This window comes from Rissa tridactyla, chromosome 6 (genome assembly GCF_028500815.1).
Source record: "Rissa tridactyla isolate bRisTri1 chromosome 6, bRisTri1.patW.cur.20221130, whole genome shotgun sequence".
NCBI lineage: Eukaryota > Metazoa > Chordata > Aves > Charadriiformes > Laridae > Rissa > Rissa tridactyla.
The window spans coordinates 62,186,948-62,202,738 of NC_071471.1; the positions used below are offsets into that span (position 1 = coordinate 62,186,948).

Consider the following 15,791-nt stretch of genomic DNA (forward strand, 5'->3'; position numbering starts at 1 on the left):
CCGCAAAGAAAACTACAACTCCCAGCATGCGCTGCGCGCCGCCAGCTCCGGTACCCCCGTACATGCTGGGAATTGTAGTCGTGGGGGGTGCGCGAAAGGTCCTGCTCCTCGCCAGCCGCCGCGGGGCCCGGCTGCCCCGGGGCTCGGTGGGGTGACTGCGGCCTAGCTGGGAGCGCGTAGAGTCGCGCCGGTCCCGGGCCCTTCCGTGAGGCGGTGTCGTTCAACCTGCGCGGGCCTGCCCGGCCCCGCGGCCTGCCGCCGCCTGCCCGCCGCTGGGGCTCGCCCCGCCCCGCCCGGCCTGCGCTCCTGCTGGCCGCGGCTCTCGGGCTTTGGGACTTTTTAGGTGTTTCTTTTTTTTGTGTTTAAGTTTTTGGGTTTTGTCCAACAGACGGGCTTGGCCAGTGCGTACGCGTTCCGATTTCCATTTTCGGGCAGCGCCTCAGGATTCGCGATGTGAATCATGGCACTGTTTAACATGTAAACAGTAGTAAAAGCCGCTGTCTTTCTTCCTAAACGCTGAGGGCTTAAATGTCGCCAAACCTGATAGGCCGGTGCACCCGAAATCCACCACCACCACCGGGCTGGGTTTGGAAGTTCCTTGGCAGCTTCCTTGCAAAATCCCGCCACGAGTGCCGGGGTCGGCGGGGGGAGGTTGGCCTGGCCTGGCCTGGCCATCCTCGTGTCCGTGGCGTGCCCCGGTTCTGGGAGGTGGTGTAATTTTAGATTTTGCTAATGAGCTTGCCTGCGTGCCCTGCACACACAGTCTGCCTTGGCTTTTGCTTGGGGATTGGCAGATAAGGCTGGTAATCCTGCTCACCCAGCCTCGGCAGGCGGTGATGATTCCTTTAGTTGTTCTGGGATTGAGAGCTTGCTGCGTACCGCCACACAGGGGCTGGCCGTGGATGGGTAAAACGAGGGAGAAAATTATTTTTGCTAATCATTCTCTTCCATTCTACCTCGATGCTAGCTCAGGCACTGTGCTGTGGGCTGTCAGCTGTGGGATCTAAGGTGTTCCTGGGTTTGTTGGGAGACCTGTGATAAAACTTGTAACTTCCAGTAAGCGGCACCTCTCTGATAGTTATTTAAAACCTCTGTCTGCATTGTTCTAGAATGATTTCCTTTTTCCTCTAAGGCAACCTAGAGTAGGAAACTGACGGTCCCTCAGGTAGCCCGCTTCCACCTCACTTGAAGTCTTGGCTGCTTGTTGGGTTGGAGGCCAGCAGAGAACCTGAGAGCGGGTCTCCTACTTCCTGCCGTTTGTGGAGCCGGCCAAAGATAACACTTCAGGTTTGGTCCAGGGCAGTGCAGGAGTTTGGCCCGTTTCTGTTGTGATTCACGTATTCCACTTTCAGGTCAGAAGATTGGCACTGATGAGGCTATAAAATGGACGGGCTTGCTTGGGACATCCTTCTCTCCCCTTTGAAGTGCACAGAAGCGTTCCCACTGATTTCAATGGGAAAAGCTCTTTTGTCTGGTGTGCTGGTATGTGTGCCAATTAGTATTTCATACTGATTGGAAGGGAAAGGACTAGGGACTGATTTATGAAGACTGTGGATGTTTGTAGACCAGGACAGTTTAAACAGTACATGCGATTTGCAGATCAGTAATTTGGTAGTTGTTTGTTTTTAAAAACTGATCCAGCATCTTCGCTGTGGCTAAAAGTGAACATAAAAGGCAGCCAGTTATGACTGAAAATCTTGCACTGTGAAAACAACAGTTATTCCTGCAGTAACAAATATGGCCTGTGAAGTAACAGAAAATGAACCGAAAGCAAGGCACTGAAATCAAATTGCAGGTGACAGTGCCCTTCATGGTGCCGATGACCACCTGGAGTCCAGCATTCTGTGAGGATTTGCATTTACAGCAACCAGAGCCCATCTCAGTCATGTAGGGAATCACTTTCCAAGCGCAGTTTTCCTGCCAGCAGGGTTTGTTTGCTTGGTGATAAGAAACAATGGTCAACTCAGTTTGTTACTGGAGCATTTTAGTGACTGAGAAGTGGAATCTGGCATCGTGTGCTAAATCCATTTTCTTAGCTAGTCAAATGCCAACTTGGCAGCCTATCCAGCAAGCTGATAGCACTGGGACAGGCGTGATTGTGAAGACTGTTTTTGACAGTCTCTAGTAAGTCTGCTTTTAAGACACCTCTTTCCATTGCGAAAAAACAGTTACCACCTTCAGGACTGGATGAGAGAGAGGAGAGAGGCATGGGCGTTGTCTGCAGCTTAATATTGTACTTTTCCAACTGCCTTAAGAACAGCAACAAGGTTTAGCTTTCAGAAAGGCTGGTATTTATTCACTAGAGCGGTGTTAGCCGTAGTTGAGAGGGGAAAAAAGCGTGGCATAGAGGACCTAATTCCTTGTTTTGTTGGAAGAGGAACAACAAGAGAAGGTGTGACTTTTCCAATTACAGATGAGGGACCCGATCTTTTCTTCTGCTAAAGAAAGCGTAGTTATATGCTGTTTTTTGCCATTTCTGCTTTTAGGGTCGGCATACTCAAACATACACTCATTTCTCTCATGGGCCTTTCCACTTGCCAGCAATAGCTAGAAAGCTGAAATACTTTGCCAAAACCCTTCAATCTGGGAAAAGAACCATGTACTTGCAGTAGGACCAGGCTGAGTCAGTGCATTGTCTTGGTGCCATCTCGCGTGGCTGGAGAAGTCAGAACAAGACCATCCTTGCGCACAGCATAATGATGCCCAGGTCTCAAGTTGTGTCCCCATGGCGTGCAGCTTCCTAAAGTCATGGGACTTGACCTTCAGATAAAACCCAATGTTATTTGAGAAAGCGTGAGAGTGGTATCCATAGAGAGGACGGGGCGCTCTAGGTTGCATATCCTTATTTTCCTGATGTCACAAACAAGTTACTCTTGTACGCTGCAGAAAGCCTCACAACCACAAAACCAGCAATAATTTTATAAATGATAAGCTTGTTTTCCTCCTCCTCTTCCTAGATACTCCGAGTGCAGCAGACAGCAGAGATGTGCATTGCTGGAATCCAGAGAGTTTCGTAACATGGCAGCCGCTTGCTGAAAGCCCTGGAGATACAAAACAACCCCTATTTTAAGTCTTGAGAAACATCTCCTACTAAGTAGAAGAAAAAAGCATTTAGGTGAAGTAATGTTGCCAGTCCCATTTGTTTATGAGGCTTGGTTTTTGCCTTTATACATTTTAAATGCTTTTTATTTTCATTCTACTTTTTGTGCCTTTCAAGTTCATGTTTTCCATTTTTTTCATATGACAGGAAAGTCTGGAATTAAGTCCTTACTTTAAAAAGAAGAATCTGGTTCAGAGTCCTGTATAATCATGTAGCTCCAGACATGGGGTGTTTAAAAATAAAGCCACTCTCATGAGAATTACCGTCTTGAAGGTGATTTTCTGTTCTGAGTTTAAGTACTTTGTTGACAGTTTAAGAAGCTTTTAACAACATCTGATCTGTGTTTGCTTTCCAGGCAGATCTCTCTTTTCTTCTTCTTTTCTAAAAATCTAGAGCTTGTTTCACCTCTGTATGTGCTGACGAGGTCAGAAATGTAGTGTACCAGCATGACTGTGACGCGTGTTGAATAATGCATACCAGTGCTTTCAAAAACACATGTGCAGATTTCGTGCAATTGTCTGCTTAAGCTGCTGAGTGATACCATGGGATACAGAGCCATCTTCTTCAGAGACGGAGGAGGATGGTGGTTGGGGTTTACTGGGTGGGGTAAGGCGAGGAACCGAAAGCCTCATGTGACACCCTGAGGGAATCACAAATGCCTTCAGAGCCTCAAGCTCTATAACTTGGTGTTTAACCCAGTCCTTGTTTTTGGAAGGGAGTTGACAGAGGAGTGATTTCTTTTAGTTAAGCTTTCTGAATATATTTATTTTAAATCTGTCGTTTGATGCAGTGGTGTCCTCAAGCTGTACGCACAAGGCAAGGAGACGTGAGGATTTGTCTTTCACTGCTACATACGTACAAGTGCCTGGAAATGTATTATCCAAGGGACACAGAAACAGCTTTTTGAGGGCCTGCTCTTCCTGCTCTGTCTCTAGCAGTAACGTCTGGTAAATGGGGAGACCTGACTGCCTCTTACGGCTACATCTAAGTCCCATTCTGGGCTCCCAAGCCAGATGCTCTAAACTGGCATTTCTAGGAGGTTACTGCTCTACTTGTGTGGTTTGAATCGCTTAAGTCTTTGGCCTTGTGCCTTAAAGTGCCAGCAGAGGCATGCTGTAATTGCCCATAAATGCACCGTCTGTCATATTATTGTTTAATTATTCCAGCTTCTCACCACCACGCACTGCTCAGTGTCTCTCTTGCTATCTTTATTTAATTGAGTGGAAAAAATCTGAGACTTGTGCTTCACTTACGTCACTTTGTATTTACCCAGCGTCGCTGGATCCTACTATGAAATCCCAGCTTTTGTATGCAGAAGTCAGTCTTCTGTACAGAAAAAATAATGTCAATATCTAAAGCATATGTTAGAAAGAGAATCAATATTTTAACACATGGTAAAGTCAGGCCATAAATCTTTTAGCACAGTCAAATGATTGTATTATTCTCCCTTGAAATACTGCTCCTCCCCCTGAGAAACAAGAGGGGGAAAGAAAACTCTTGAATAACCAAGCTCTTGTCCTCACAATGCAGGACTGTTCTTAGCCCGTTGCTCTGTGTTGCTTCTTTCTTTTCTGTCTACTAACTCTCTCTTTTCTTGTGTGTCAAACGCCTGCCTCTTCAAGGCCCATCTTTCCCTAGCCCATCCCTGTTCATCTGTTTCAGAGTATTACCGGAATGTCGGCTCTTTCCTGAGATCAGCTTGTGATGACCAGTTCCACTACCTACTTGTTACCATTTCAAACATCTCTACGCTTTCTCCCAGCCTTGCAACCAACCCCTTATTAATGTGTGTGGAAAAAATCGTCTTTCAGAGCTCTCTCTAATGCTCTCCTTGTCCGTATGGCCTATAGACAAAAACTTGGCAGCACGCTGACTGCTTTTTTGTCTTCATGCTCCCTGTGTCTGTGACAAATGCATGTCATTTTTCTGGTCTTTCATTTAGCTTTCAGTCTCTGAATTGGGACACTCTTTTTGTACAGCACCCCCCACACAAGATCAAGATCAAGGATCCTGTGCACTTCCACAATAATAATAAATATTAGGGTTGCTTGTGTTTACTCTGCTCTATTTTTTATGGCTCTCGGCAGAAGGAGTTTCATGATGTCTTTTTGGAACATCATTCTGCACCTGAATGCTATAGTTTCCAGGGATTTTTTCAGAAATCCTCAACTGAAATTTTCCTTTCAGGTGTACTCCCTGTAACACCTGGCTCCCTGACTGAGCCAGCATCATTATTGGGGTTGTTCTTTTCGCTTCCCATAACTGAACTGTAAGATTACTCATTTCATACTATTTTCTGATTTGTTTTATTTTTCATCCATCTCTTTCCTGCAGGAAAGAGCAATTTATATAATGATTTCACTGTCGAATTGACTTTCAGGCTTTACTGCTATTTGTCACCATTCAGGAAATCCATCCCTGGCTCCAGGAGAACACTCAATCCCTGCTGACAGGCTGGAAGAGGGAGAGAAAATAGATAGCAGAGCTGCAGCTATTAAGACCAACAGGCAAATATTTTATTCCACCTCAATTTTCCCTTCGCAAATTACTTTTAAAGAATTTATTTCTCTTTGTGAGAATGTGAATGAGAGTTGTTTGTTTATTTTCCCGGTGACTCTTCTGATCATCATCTTCTTCCACATTTCAGGCATTGGAGCTTGCAGCAGTGACAAGATGTAATCCCGAGTAAAACTGCTTCTGCTTGTGGCGTTGGTTAACCTGCTGGCAATGATACTTGCCTGGGCATGGGGCAGCTGGCGGCTTAACACAGCTCAGCATGGGTGTACTGCCACTCCCAGTCACGTTTAGGACACAGTTGAGTTGTTTATAGTAATCTTAAAAAACTTGTAGTAAATTTGTTCTGCCTTCCTGGGGCCACCACTCCCAGAGACCTTTCCCCTTTCTTGGCTACTGTGGGAGCCTCTTTCCTTCGGCTTCACACCTTTATCATCTAAAAGTGATAGCAGTACAGAACTGATTGTCTCTCTCTTTGAAGGGCATGCTACACTGCTATGCTGTTGTGGCTGTTGAGGACTGGAAGATCAGAGAGGACAACGGGGAAGTGGAAGCCTGCTCCCTGTTTTATGCAGAACAGAGGTGGGATGTGCCCTTTTATGAAGTTCAGCAGAGAAAAACTTGGGCTGCTTTCACACTCGCATTCCTACATACCGTGCCATACCAGTCAGCCTTGTACTTCACGGGCCTTTGAAGGCATGAAACAACATGCAGTGTAAATGAAATCTAAGCCACACCATACCAGATTATTGATGCCAGCCAGTTTTAGAAGGCTGACACAAGTGCCAAGTGAAACAGGTACAATGGTAGGAGATGTCTTGTACCACCTGCAGGCATGCAGATCTACGCAGCACCAGAGTCCAACAGCAATGTGCAGCATGTAAAAAGCTGGTGAACCCACGGCCACTTAGGCTTGAATGCACTTTCCTGGGGAGGAAGTGGCTTTTCCCTTGGAAACCTCAACTCCCCAGGGTCTGCATGAGGTCAATGGAAAAAGTGATTTCTTCAGAATGTGATGCAGAGCGCCTAAGCACAGGCTTATCTTATTGACTACAGAGGAAGCTTAACCTCTGTAGATTTAAAATAGCTTTTGTGAATACCCAACCCCTCTCGCCCCTTAGTTTTGGGAGTTATGTTAGTCCTGGACCTGGTTAGTCCTTGGTAGACACGCTGCCTACAGAAATTCAGCTGCTGCAGGCCCAAGCTAAGAGAAGCTTGTCCACCAGAGCACAGAATGACCTCTTGGATCCTGCTTTGTCCTTTTGAGTTACTCTAGGATGTCACAAATGAATTTGCAAGTATCAGAAGAATGAAATGAAGTCAAGAAAGGTTGGTTTCTTTAGGGATGGCCTGACTGGAGCTGGAATAATCTGCATCTGTTTCAGTTTAACTGAATTTTTCATTCCAGCCTTTCAAAGTACAGACAACCGAAGCCTTTAATTTGCCCTGTCTTTCACTGTAGAGAAAAGTAGGAGTTTCTAACAGCTGATACTATCCTGTCTAGAATATCTACACTAAAAAAATACAGTTTATTGTCTGTTGTGAATGAAAAAGCTCTTGCTTGTCTCTGTTGTTTGTAGTGTTGACTTTGAAAGATAAATTGTTTGAACTGGTTGAATCTCCGTTTGTATAACTGAAGATTAGCTTGCTTGATAGCCTGCTGGATTTGCAGTTTTCCCTTGCACTAAATAAACTGAGGAACCGCTGGCCCTGGGGCAGCAAGGATACAGTGCATACTTCAAAAAGTTTGTATGCATACAAGTAAAAAAAAATATGAAATAATTTCATGCTTGGCATTCTGGATGTGCTGTTTCAGCGTTGATATGTTTTGTCTTTCCACCTGGAAGAGCTCCTGTAAAACCTAGGAAGTCCATTAAAAAAATTGCTAACAAACAGCCTGATAGACATAGATAGGTGGCTAATGAGTTGAAAGTTGAAGCTGGCAGGACCAGAATTGTTTTTTACATGGTAGTTTCACAAGCCTAAATCATGCTACTTGGTTTTGGGAACGTAAGTGCCTTAATCAAACTCTACCCTTATATCATACATTTGCTTTGTAGAACCAACTGGAGGAAAAAGCAAAAATAATTTCTTCTCACTCAAGTAAGCAGACCTGACTCCGAACACATAAAAGGAAGACAGTATAAATAGCGACATTTTACTGTACTGTAGTCCTTCAAAGAGAACCACATTTTGAGGTTCCCTTTCTTTGCATCCTTTTTTGTATTGCAACAGCATCTCGCACCAAGCAGAAACTTTTACTGTGGTGGGCCAGTCTCTGTTTTCAATGTGACGGATCTTCTCAGCTGCTCTGTTGCAGGATTAGCTTCTAGACATTGACAAGGGCTCTGAATGTCTGCGTGCATCCTTCAGGTACAGTTTCTGTGCCTAGCACCCTTCCTCGCTCCCTGAGTTGTGCCAGCTCTTCCAGCCTTCCCAGTTTTTGTAGACTCACAATAAAGGCAGCAGAGCTAAGCTTACATTCAACAGGAAGATGGAAAAGCAGTGATGAAGGCATACACTGTTTTTGTGATCACTATGATGCTCACAAAATGAAATGGACTTTGTCATGCCATCAGCCTTCAAAACATGTGCCTTTCCCCCAAAGCCACTGAACACGTTGCAACCCTTGCCCAAGAGACTGAAGCCAAACTTCTGGTAATCTGATGATTAAAGAGAAGAGAAAAGAATAGGATAGGGCAGGAAGGTCTGGGTAGATTGAGGTGTAGATGAGAGGAAGATAAAACCAAGGACTGGGAATTCGGAGATTTAAGATGTGATAGAGGGAGACTGAGATTCACAAAGAAAGTGAAACTGGGAATCAGAGTAGTTTTATGCTGAGACTGGCTGGCAAGGAACTAGCAGCAGGGGAAGGACAGAGGACACAGCAGAATTCAGTTTGCCAGTACAAGACGAGAAGGAAAAGACAGGAAAGTCAGAGGGATAGGCACTGAGATGAAGAACCAGCCAAGACATTGAACTAGGACCTGTTGGACGTTAAGAAAGGAGAGGTCAGGCACAGGCAGAGGGGAGGGGAATGGAGTATGGGGGAGACCTGTGGGAGGCAGCCCAGCACAGGGCAGAGCAGAGGGGTGTGTGGGTGGAAAGGGACAAAACGGGCTGTGCTCGCTGGGACATCCTGACTTCCAGAGCTGGAAGTGGAACAGAGCTTCCCTGAGGCTGGCCTTCACGTTGGCTCAGACAACAAAGAATTTGGCTCTTGTGCTGTCTGCCCCAGCCCGCAGTACAGAAACAACTAGAATTGAGTGTCCTTGGATGAGGCAGCAGCAGCTGCCTGCCTGGGGGAGGAGAACGGGCTTTCTTGTAGTTGGATGACAAAAATTTTACAGTTGGGAGGAGGTAGTGAAAAGGCCACATTACCAAGAGAGAAAGGGTCAATTCATTAGTCTGGCTGCCACTAAATTAAGAGAAGGCAAGTGGGGCTATTATATCAGAGGTATCTGAATTCAGTCAAAGATGATTATGAAGTTGCTAGATTGATCTTGTGGTCAGCTTAAGCAAGCTTAACTAATTAATTGCTTTATTTTAGTTCATTGTGTAAGAGCTAGCTCCTAATAAATCACACTGCTTTGTAGAAACATGCTTGAAACAACTGTGTAAATACTAAATAGCCTTAGGAATGGTCTTATGAACCCACTGAATAATCCGAATTCCAACACTTATCCCCCTCTGCTGCTGGTCTAGATGGAGGATAACAGTCCGCTGTTGCCATCTCTTTCTCCTTGAGTGAAAGGGGCAGGGGTCTGTGTTGGGCATACAAAGGTCCCAGCATGGCTGATGACCCATGGAGGTGCTGTGGTGCTGCGTGGTCCTGCACCGACAGTTGTCCTTTTCAGGAACACGGGAAGTGCTACAGCTGTTAAAGGAACATTATGAAGGTTGCAAAGCCAAGCGTTTAAAAGTTAGGCAATGTCCAAATGAAATTGACAGTGAAACCTTAATTCAGAATCTGTATGCATGTAGATTATGAAATGCTCATTAATTATATTTCACCTCCTGTTTATTTCAGTGTGAATGGCAGTAATTCAGTATCCTTGCACAGCTCTATGGATTTTCTGGGGCAATGGAGACTGAGGGACCTCTGACTTACTGTCTGTGGATCTATCTTAAGGATTGGTACTCAGTCGCAATACCACAAAGTTCAAAATACGGGCCTGTCAGCGTAGCCACGTGATCCTGAGAGACCCTTAACTAATTCTAAAGATTGTGACTCTCATACTTACCTTCTACACTGGGCCAGGTCTGTGTTGATGAAGATTTGGGGACAAACAGTGCCGATGGAGGCTGGGAGTAGGTTGGAGCTGAGCTCTCCAGCATCCAGTAGGAGGGTATAAAATTAACTGCGCCATTTGTGCAGATTAAAAACAAATCTTGCGTGCATGAATTCTGCCTTTGCAAAAATGTCTGTTAGTTCTGATTGTTGGCACAAGTATTACTGTAGTATCAGTCTAATCTCATAAGACATATTTAAGAAATTGCAGCAGAAGGGTGGAGTTATCAGTATAAATTTCTTGGCTGATTCCTTGTCTAGTGACAATTGTCCTGCTCTGCTTTATATCAGCTTTTCAGTTTAATGTTTCGTCATTAAAAGAGCAAATGAGGTTTTTTTGAGTATAAAGTAACATTTTTTAGATATCAAATCATATTTTTGAAAGCAAAGCGAGTAGAAACAGAAGTAAAATCTCTAACAGAACCAGAGTACCCATAGCACGTATCCTTTGTACATACTTCTTCAATGCTAAAGCAACTGGGCAGTGGCACTTTGCACACAAGAAGCCTGAGAAATGTAAAGGTACAGCACAAACAAAGCATTCAGATCCTTCCTATGCATGGTGAATGCGCTGTGGTCTTTAAAATAGATGTTCTATGTAGACATCTGTGTGTGTTCAAATAAGCTACACAAGAAAAAAATCTTTCAGACTCCAAGCTTTTTAGGGCAAAGCATGTATTTCCATGTCTTCTAAGGGATCGGTGCGCTGTCCACACTGAAGGTTTTACTGAGTAATAAAAACAAATAAACATCCAGTCATTGTAAGAAATATTGTCACTAGAAAACATCACCTGGTTTCTGCCCAGTGACCCATTATGCCAAAAAGCCAGTTCTGCTTTTAACGCTGTCCAACATTTATTAGTAAAAAAAGTGCGTAACCACATTGAACTGTCTGGTTTGCCAAAGAAACACACAAGGGAAACTGGCAGAACCCAGATAATCCAACGTGGATAGCCTTGTTCCACTGAAACTATGCTCTGTGGTTGTCAAAAGTTGTAAAAAACTGATGGAAATAGCAGATACTTGGATCTGACTATCTGATGTAGGAAACGGTTCCCGAATTTACTCATGGATTTGATTCTGCTGAGGCGGCTGCTGTTCCTTTCAAACGTGAGACAGTGGGACCAGTCCAGACCAGCAAGTATTGAGATCAATTAGTAAACTCCCGCTAGCTTTAATGTGTTTTAGAAATTAGAAAGTTGCGCTACTACTGCAGTGCAGAATCCATCTAGGCTTGAAAGGGGAACTGATTGCAGCCGCCTGAGAATTTAGCATTAAAAAGCTAAACCTTTCTCAGCAAAATACCGAAAGATCTGTTATAACAACTTGTCAAAGAACTTGCTTTTAAATCCCATCTGAAATGAAATGACGACTGATGGCAGATGCTCTGTCACACTTGAGCATATTTGTCTATGCCGAGGTATAGTTGCCACCTTCTGAACGGCTACCGCCATTTCTTGCAGCTCCCACGTACATTCCTTGCAAGGGCGGCTTGGTCACACTTAGCCTGTGGTATCTTCTACAGAAAGAACAGTCAGCACAACGGGGTGAGGTTATAGCCGGTGAGAACTGGGGACGGTCCCGATTTTGTGGAAAAAGGAAACATGGGAACATCGCAGTCCCCTGGTCTGTCTCCTTCGCAATGTCTCAGTAGGTAAGGGTGACCCGCAGCAGGAGCGGCGAGGCTGGGCCACACACAGAAGAGCTGCAGAACTCATTATACTCGAACTTCTGATCCTGTCTGTCCTGGGGGCAAACTCTCCAGTTAACCAGTGGGGCCGGCGGCAAAACAGTTCCTGTTGCGATACTTTAATGAGCGGCAGGCAGTAACGGACGGAGCTACGGGCTGTCCCCCCCGCTGCGGGACACCCTGACACAAGTTTCTCCCCGGTGTCGCAGCGGTGACACGACGGACGGTTCTCCGGGGTGTGAGGCCGCGGGGGCTGGTTACCTGTCCGGGCTGCCCCACAGCCGCGGGGCTTACGGGACACCGAGACAAGCGTCAGAAGCGGCGGGGAGGCCGGCCGGCAGCCCGGGAGGCCGGTGCAGGGTCCGTACAGGCCCTTCCCCCGCCCGCCCCACCGCCTCCCCCGTCGCCAAGGGCAACCGGGCTACTTCCGCCCGCTGCCAAGATGGCGGCGGCGCCGTAACCTGGAAGCGGTCGGCGGCCCCGCGCCTCGGCGGGCCCGCCCCCGTGGTGCGGCGGGAGGTCTGTGGGCGGGGAGTCCCGTGACGGCTCGGTGCGCAGAGACGGTGGCCGGCAGGGGCGGGTGGGGAGGAGGAGGAGGAGGAGGGGGGCCGAGCGCGCCTCGGGAGGATGGCGGAGCCGCACGGTACGGGGCGGCCGGGCGCGGGGCCGCGGCGGGGTTGGCCGCCGCCGGGGGCGTCGGGGCGCACTGAGGCGGCGGCTGACAGCGGGCGGGGTGGGCCTGGCGGCGGCCGGGGGCGGTGGCGGGGGAGGCGGGAGGCCGCGGGCACAAAGGCGGGGAGGGCCTGGGCGGCAGGTAACCGGGCGGGGGGCGCGTCCCCTCAGCGCGGCGGCGGGGCGAGCTCAGCCCCAGCCCGGCCGGGCTCTGCGCACCGGCAGCCGGCGAGCGTGTGTTCGTGGGTGCCCCGGCGGGGTGCAGCCCCGCCCGGCAGCCGCGGGGCCCGGGGCAGGTGGGGCGGGCCGGGCTGGGGGCGGCCGATCGCCCCGCCGGGCTGGGCGGCCAGGGCTGCCCCCGCTCCGCCGGGCGATGGCATCGACCGGCCGCCGCCACAACAACAACAGCAGAGAAAGAGAAAGGAGGAAGCTCCGCTTTACAGCCTCACCTCTCCTCCTCCCCGCCGGCCCCCGGTACCGGGAGCCGGCAGGGGAAAATTGAAGAGACTTGGCGTGTGTGTAGTGGCACTGACGCTCGGGGTAATTAATGATTATCGGCGTTCAGGGTAATGATTACATCTGCTGCTGTGTGGTGCCAGTGCTGTCCCACACCCTCCCGTTGAGGCGTGAGGCTCTTTTTCCTGTTTCACCCCATGTATTTATTGTGGCGGTTCTGATGGAGCCGGAGAGACAGAATCTCCTTTCAAAAGCCGTCGCTTTCCTGCCTAGCCAGGTGGTCTTCCCGGTGTTTAAAACGGAGAGGTATTGCAGAGAAAGCGGTGTGACAGCTTCCCGCCTGTATTCGTGGGTGTAGAAGGTGTTTTCACCGAGCGGTACCTGTCTTTCTCTAGGGAACGGCTAAAAAGCTGTAGTAACTGTAGGGAAGGTGAACGGCCGTGTGTGTTGACTAAAATCGCGACTGGGCGTGAGCTGTACAGAAATTCAGAACAACTGAAGTTTAGCGAAACTGCCTTGCTGCTTGACTTCCCCGGCATATTTAGGAGCAGGTACGGAGATGGAAAAAAAAAAAGTTGCAATGTGCGAGAAAACAAAGTACTGAAATAGTACTAGTAATTTTTAACTCGCATATTTGAGATGGGAGCATACGTTTTATTCAGTTCTGCACATGTGCAGACACTTTCGAGGCAGAATATTCATGATCAAGGAGTTGTAATTGTTTGTATTGTTATTGCTGCTGTACTTGATCAGGATTTTTTGGGACCATTGAAATAGAAATTAAGATGGTTTTAATAACTACCTTCAGGGTCTTAATTTTCTACAGTTTCTTGTTTGCATGTTTGACTTTCTACTTGTTGTCTTCTTTTTATCTTCTAAACGTTTTTTTTTTTTAAATCACTAGTCATTATTGGATGCTTCTATTTATAAAATCAAGGGCTTAAAGTAGGTGGCGGTCAAATTAAGTCACACTTATTTACAGCCATATTTCAGGCATATGTTGTATGGTGATCTTGATATAATCCTAGCCTGGTTTTGGGAAAGATTTACTCTATCCTATGAATTTGTTATTACACTGCTGTGCATGCATTTTAATTTTAGTAACACCCTTATCCTCTTAATTCCTGTTGAATGATTTGGGTTTGACTATTTTGATTTTCTGTGTAATTATTCTTTGCTCTGTATGAGTGAAATGGGAGAATATTTTAGTAATTTGAAGCTAGTTTCCTTTTAATTTAGGCTAATGTTTGTCAGCCATCAGGATTTCTGTACGTGTGGCAAGACAAAACATGTACATCAGGCAAAACTAATTTTATATACAATCTTGTAATACAGAAAGATGATTCCAGACAAAGCTCTCCTTGAGTCCACAGCCTTCCTTTGAGGAATACTGAGAAATCCTCAAAGCGGATGCTGTCTTCTGCCACGTCCCTCTATTCTGTTCTTTCTAGAAATGTTAAACAATCCCCAGCAATTTTTCTTAGGGATGATGGTAAGGGTAGGGTCGATAAACAGTGCTGATTGCGAATAGCTGCTGTTCCCCGTCTAGTTTTTCCTTTCCAGCGTGACATATCTATAAGGCAGGAGGTGCTGGGAGGGGCGTTCCTTTGTTATGTTGACACTTAAATCCCACTGACGGGTGTATTCTCCTCCAGGAATTCTGTGTGATTGAAGGGATTCCTTCAGACGACAAATATTTTCTCCAGCTGTCTTCCTGCACTCTTAGCCTATGTACAGAAATTAATTGCTCTGAAGATTGCTGTGCGTGTGCCTTTTAGGAAGCCCTTGGATTGATTGTGACTTGGCTGTGGCTTTCTAGAAAAGAATGTTTCTGCTGAAGTGGGGGGGGTGTGTGTGTATGTGCGTGTGGCGGTCTTGGCTTGTCACAGCGTGAGCTGGCTGCTGCTGACCTGTGTACAGTACCCATGAAATAGGTGGATGTGTGTGCTTGCATGTGTGCGTGGTGCTCGTGCATCCTAATTGAATTAAGGCTGTAAAAGTGTCTTCTGCGTGTTACGAGTGAGAAGGATCGCATTTTGTGATGCCTTCTTGACAAGGCTGAGGAAACCCTGCAAAAACTGAGCTCCCTTTCAGGAAGGTTCAGTGTGATAATAAGGAAATAAAACTGCGTTAAGAGATCTCAGATCTTCCAAAATAACCATCGTGGAGAATTAGGGTGGGTGCTAAAAAGGAGCCGTATCTCTCTAGCAGCAGGTTCTCCTTCGTGTCTGGAGAGAGATGAAAACTTGTGTGCCTGGAGGGAGGGGAAGGCAGCGCTCGCCCCTTCTCCTCGCCGGCCTCAGCCCCCGGGACGGCTCAGCCCCGTTGCCCACCTCACCCTACCCTCCTCAGCCGCTGGCTTTCGGGTGCTTTCTCTGGTTGCAGCCCCTGGTAACGTGTACCCACGTCCAGCAGCCCGCCATACCCTCTCGCCCAGCTTGGCTAGCGACATTTCCCACCCAAAACGCTTCAAGGATCATTGCTTTTTTTTTTTTTTTTTTTTACGTGGCAGCTTTGTGGATGCTCTTTTAATTGAAGCGGGACTTGCTTTCCTCTCTGTCATTGTAATACCTTGTGTTTATTTTTACTGCATGCAACTGCATCTCCGAGGAGATATTTCTGTCTCTTTTTTTCTGGTGGGTTTGTGTTATGTGTATGAGAGAGGGCTGGGGAGGACGCAGTAGTGAAGACTAAACAGCCAGTTGTAACTAGATTGTAGAGGTAAAAAGAACCCTTGTTTACATTAAAATTGTACCGGCTGACATAATCTAGTCTGTTAGATACAGTAGTCTTGTTATGTTACAAAATGTACCGGGATAAAATGTAACAGGTTGTATAATAAGCAGGTAATGTTTGCGGTATTAGCCATTGACCTTAATTTGCTTGTTTTTTGCTGCATTGCTTGGGCTTGACCGCGTTGTGAAATACACATAACGTACTATTTCATCTGGGCTTTCTCCGACACCAGATTTGGTTCAATAAAGGCATTTTCAGTATAGCAAAACAATGGTCTCTGGATAAAACCGGATTTTTAGTTATTAAGAATTTTTCCATCATTAACCTCTAGG

The 15,791-nt window shown here is 46.8% G+C and overlaps 1 protein-coding gene and 1 long non-coding RNA gene across 5 annotated transcripts in view; both read left to right on the forward strand.

Moving 5' to 3' along the window:
- The first annotated feature begins 1 nt into the window (after position 1).
- LOC128911912 (uncharacterized) lies at positions 2 to 3,367 on the forward strand. 3 transcript variants are annotated; one of them, XR_008467232.1, is made up of 4 exons: positions 2 to 343; positions 1,353 to 1,482; positions 2,958 to 3,115; positions 3,248 to 3,367. It is a non-coding gene; the product is annotated as an uncharacterized LOC128911912 (long non-coding RNA). The 3 variants fall into 3 exon arrangements; XR_008467233.1 differs by lacking the exon at positions 2 to 343 and adding an exon at positions 352 to 477; XR_008467231.1 differs by lacking the exon at positions 2 to 343 and having other exon boundaries at positions 717 to 1,482.
- An 8,661-nt stretch (positions 3,368 to 12,028) lies between these two features.
- The window catches only part of SHOC2 (SHOC2 leucine rich repeat scaffold protein), a 68,343-nt gene continuing 64,580 nt past the window's right edge, over positions 12,029 to 15,791 (forward strand). Inside the window, exon 1 of one of the 2 annotated variants that reach the window (XM_054207497.1) lies at positions 12,029 to 12,145. The gene's annotated coding sequence lies outside the window, so the exon portion shown is untranslated. Of the gene's footprint in view, positions 12,146 to 12,182; positions 12,239 to 15,791 lie in introns of those variants that run through there. The other variant, XM_054207498.1, reaches the window with a different exon arrangement.